Below are 5220 nucleotides of genomic sequence, written 5' to 3'. Positions count from 1 at the left end.
GGGGCGCTTCGTCGCATAAAAAAACAACAAAAATCTCTTTTCGGTGATAGTGACCGATACTTCGTCATCGTCCCACAGCGAAAGCCACCGGCGCGGACAATCACTCTTGTATTATTAGGTTTCTTTGCTGCCGCAAAATACACTCGCATTCGATAGTTAAGCGTTTCAATATTTGCCTTCGTGGCTGCCTTTCTTTTTTGTGCCACCTGACGGGTTGCCCAGCTAGTCCGTTCGATGTAGTCGTAAGTCTTTGGTTCCCAGAGTGCACCGCACTGCAGAAGCTTGGAAAATGGGTGCACGAATGTGCAAATAAGCCAGAAATGCGGTTTGACGGATACCATTTGAGAGCTGAACTTTGGCGATGAGTGTGTCGGTGAATGCAGCACGACACGAGTCCATTGCGCTCAGTCGGTCTGAGGTTGGACCTTGTAGGTTCTAGTATATGATCTCGGAATTCTCGTGGACAGTTTTTCAATGTCTCGCCGAATGTTTTAGGAGGCTGTGGATTGTCTACATTTCCGCAGTAATGTGCAGATTTTGTGGTCATAATTTTTTTTTCTGCATTGTATAGAACGGGAGCTAAACGGGTCGTGGGCATTTTGAGTTGGTGGTCATATATTGTAACGCTGGATCTTTCGTTTTTTTTTTTTTTTTTTTTTAAAGGGGAATGAAATAATTGCGTGGCCCCTTTATTCTTACTTTTTATTATTTATAATATTTTAGATTGTATTCATATATATATATATATATATATATATATATATAAAGGAGGTGACACACGGTGGAAAAAACACTTTATTCCGACGTTTCGGCCGGGGTCCGGCCTTTGTCCAGGAATGTAGAAAGAAGCTGTCAGTTCCCATTTCTTATATACATGCACAATCGAAGAACACATGACCAGCCACTATCAACACATAAACATCAAAATACCAAAAGATTTTACACGCGTGATGTAATGATGCTAGGTATATAGACCGAATGACACGTGTTGCGCTTAGGTCATGCATCTTAATATGTTGCACAAAGAAAGGAAGATATATCACTTAAAAGATTGTTGTCACTATCAGCGCCCAAAACAAAATATCACGAGGTTAGAATGGGTGGAGTACATGTCACACTTAATCCTGCAATATTCAGGAGGGGGAGGGGGGGATTCATCTACTGAAATATCATTCTCATTGGTAGGCGACGGTAGCAGATAACACGTCAGTAGAATTTAACCGTGAAATATAACTGATTTAGCGCGGTACAAAAAGAAAAAATAAAGTAAACAGTCACTCAAATCGCGGCATGGTGACAAAACTCGATTGTGTGCTCAATGCTATGGGGACAATCAGAAGCAGTTAAAGAAGTTAATTGTTCGTAACAGTGTTGATTACACAAGGAATCGTGTGCAAGGTTATTGGATAAGTTGTAAAGATCAGTCCATGTTACGGCGGGAAGCAATATGATCGTGAAAAACTGGCAAACAAGAAAAAGATCAGTGCAGGTAAAGCATGACATCCTGCGAGGGGCTTTGGACTGTGACCGTAAAACGCAAGCGAAGAGGCAAACAGTGCAAAATGGAGCCAATGTCGATTAAACATATCTTTTAAGAAGCTGCCAAAGGTGCTACCATTTAATTAAAATGCTACGACTAGAGACAAGTTAGCTTGCCAATGTTTTCATTCAGGCCACAAGAAACCGTGTTAAACGTGTGTATTAAAATGATTCGCGAACTTTTTAATACACAAGTTTAACACAGTTCCTTTATTATATTACCTTATCCATGCTGTTATTAGTGAAAGCTTTCGCGAGGAATGGGGCCGAGTCGGAGGTTTTGGATCAGCTGTGAAGTAAGTCGCTCTGATGGGCTAGTTGGTTCACTTGAAGCGAATGAGTAAAACTGCGCGAATGACGGTACTGAAGGAACTCACAGTCATGGACAAGGCGAAGACTTCCAAGTATATTTATTAACGAAACAGGTGGCTTATAAAGCATTTCAACAAAAGAAGAGAGACACTTTTATCGAGCTTTTGTGTTCAAGGCCGCCCTCTTGCGTTATAAGCCACATGTTTCGTTAATAAATATAGTTGGAGGTCTGCGCCTTGTTTGCACCTGTGTGTTCCTTCAGCCCCGTCTGTCGCGCAGTTTTACTCGTTCGCATCAGTTGCGAGCCGCGTGATTTCCTTTTACCTCACAACATAATGACGTGTACCCACAAGGGAGTATGGCCAGGTACATGTGCTGGCTACGAGTTTATTTTGAAAACTTTATTAGTTTGTTCGTGAGTTTATTTTGAAAATAAATTCACGATTAGAATAGAAATTAAGAGAAAAAAGCTACTTGTATTGAGTAACAGCTAGGGATGGTTCAAAGTTCAAAATGGGCCTCACGTGCCTATTTTTGGGAATGCTCAGCAAGAGAGAAATCTAAGATTGTCGTTTTCTTTCGTACTCACGTAGCTTGGACGCTTCCGCGGCATTTGAAATGCAATGCTGACAAACTTTGCGCTACTTGTTGGGTCCTTATGCGGTTGGTACGGATATATGAATATGCTCCTCACACTAGATCCGACCTCCAATGACAACTGCGCGCAAATTAATGCTTCTATAAAATTCAAAACCGTGGCAGTTTCTTTGGTGCCACTCGTATGTTCTTCAGCTTTAAATTGAACGCTGTCGAGAGCAGCGGCATTTTTGGTTCTTTACGTTGTCCGAGCCCGTTTGTTGCTATTTTGAATAATTTCAAGCTACCATACACTCGAGCTTCTCAGGAGCTCCTGGACGGCCCTGGTTGTTCTTATAAAATAAAAAATGCTGCAACACTTCGAGTCTGCGCCTCTTGCCGCTCCCAGAATAACACAAGAGAAAAATGCTTCCCCTCCCTCGTATAATGACACACTGTAGCGGCAATACAATGCCAACTTGAAGTATTGCATTCATCCCGCCTTATGGGTTCTTAGTGTTGAGGGTGCTCTCACTAGCTCTGTTCAGCACCGGCGAGATCCAAACGTCCAATGAAACATACTAGGAATTTTAAAGTGACAATTTCGTTCTATAAATGACATTGTTCTTTTCGCCTTGAAATTTGACCGTTTGGAAAGGCTTCGTAGAGGGGCTGGAAGAAATCAAGTCGTGAGAACAGAGAGAAGCAGAGAACAGCTGTTACAAATAATTTTCCGTATCCGGCCGACCTGAAAGCTCTACGAAGGTTTCCGGTACTGTGCGCATATTACCGACGATTTTTGATCAGGGAGCCTTGAACCTTGAATACTTGTATATAAAAACTTTAATACATGAGTATAAGAGAGACTTCGATATAACGAAATACTAAAAAAAAAAAAGACGGGTACAACCCACGGCCTACAAATATTTCGCTTGGTGTTCTACCAGGCTACGGCGAGGTATCTCATCAGTGTTCTGCTAACTCATATCAAACCACATTAACTGAAACCGTCACCAGTCTGCATTTGTTCGAGGAAAAAATACCGTACTTATGAGCATTTGCTCTGTTAAAAGCTGCAGCTAATGAATTTGAAGAATATGTCGAGTTTTTATAATGTTAAAAATACCTTCGCGAAACCGGGTAATTGGATATAACTTTGCCTGAGAGGCTGTTGTGAAGTAATGCAAAACGGGTTTTTTTCCTTCTTACCTCTAAAGTCCGAATACAATTTTTTATTGTATTAACTGAATTGGTTGAATCATTCCTTTTATACCTGCCGAAAACATATCCGTCAGTCTTCCTTTATACTCGCTTTGATTCACTCATGCCTTTCTTAGTAAAATGGCCTCAAACGACTGCTGTATGTTCCAGTCTGGATCTTACAACAAAATTGATTTTGTTAGATTTAGGGGTTTAACGTCCTAAAGCGATTCAGGCTATGATAGACGCAATAGTGGCACTGACATCGCACAGCACACGATAGCTTTTCGTCTCAATCGAAAAACGGCCGCCGCAGCCCGGATTTCTTGGACGCAGTAGTCGAGCGCCATAACCTCTGAACAACCACGGCGAAGTCTTACAAGACAATTCTAGGTTATCATATTGTTTATTGGATCACGTACTTGTAAGCATTCTCCTACTGAACCCCAATTCTCTCATAACAATTACCATAACAGATATCGCAAATATGCGCTGACCATGTAAGATTCTTAGTAAGCGTAACCCCTAGGTACTTATAGTTCTCGGTTTCTAACGCCCTTACCGTATAGCAGGTAAGGGTATGTACTAGGGTACTCTGCGTACACAAGCACTCCTGGCCTCCATGTTTCCGCGGTTCCAGTAGACGCTTGCTCGTGACAGTTACAGCGGGGTGGGTGCGTCATCTACTCGGTGGAGCTTGTTTACGTCCTTTCCCATGCTTTTCGAGGCTGCGCAGTGTTGTCGTTGGCCTATTGAAAAGTGGCGCGATCCCACCATTGGGAATTGACCAAGCTGTAGTGATGATGATGCCCTCAGTCATAATGGCACATACACACGGCGGGGGATTGGCCAGGGTGCATTGCAGATGCTAAAGATTTGTGGACAAACAATGAAGTATTTGGATAATTATAAGCGTTAAACCTGTATTGAAACAAAAAATAAGTCAAAAGGAAAAGAAAGAGCGATGAATTCTAGCAGATGAATTTATATAGTTGTGAACAGCTGTAGCGTCGTATACAGGAAGTGTCACGTGTAACTTCGCTTTTATCACTCGGCAGCTTAATATGATCTGAGAGACGAGTGCAATTACTATTTCACATTGGTATATCGATGCTTCGCCCCTGCATTCATGGCGGAAGTCGCGACGTTGAATATAAGTGAAATAGGCTTATTTGTGTATTCTGCAGGCAGTCATTAAGGAGCCATCGCTTGCTCTAGACACTGGTTACGCAACAGCGAATCGGTACCTGGTGCGAGCCCGTGTTGTATCGGAAATCGATGCCGTTAACCGTTCGCCTAAGCTTCACATTCTTGTCGCCGCCTTTGCGACGCTCTCTTCATCGAGCAAGGAAGTAATGCAGTCGGATACCGTCCCCGTCTTTGGCCGCCGCTAAATGAGTGTGCGCTTAAGTATTCTCTCTCCCACTACCGATGACTGCTGGAAGAAGGAAAGACAGGATGGTGTACACCGTTCGCTATCAACACAGATTTAATTGGCACGCGGCCGAGACGCGTGTTCCACGGCAATTAGCGGTCGCAGGATCGGATCTGACTCCAACCGCAGTGAGCGGTTGCTGACGCTGTTGGCGACTA

The sequence above is a fragment of the Amblyomma maculatum genome, chromosome 8 (genome assembly GCF_055883805.1).
Source record: "Amblyomma maculatum isolate TAMU_Amacu chromosome 8, ASM5588380v1, whole genome shotgun sequence".
Lineage (NCBI taxonomy): Eukaryota > Metazoa > Arthropoda > Arachnida > Ixodida > Ixodidae > Amblyomma > Amblyomma maculatum.
This window is presented reverse-complemented; position numbering follows the sequence as displayed.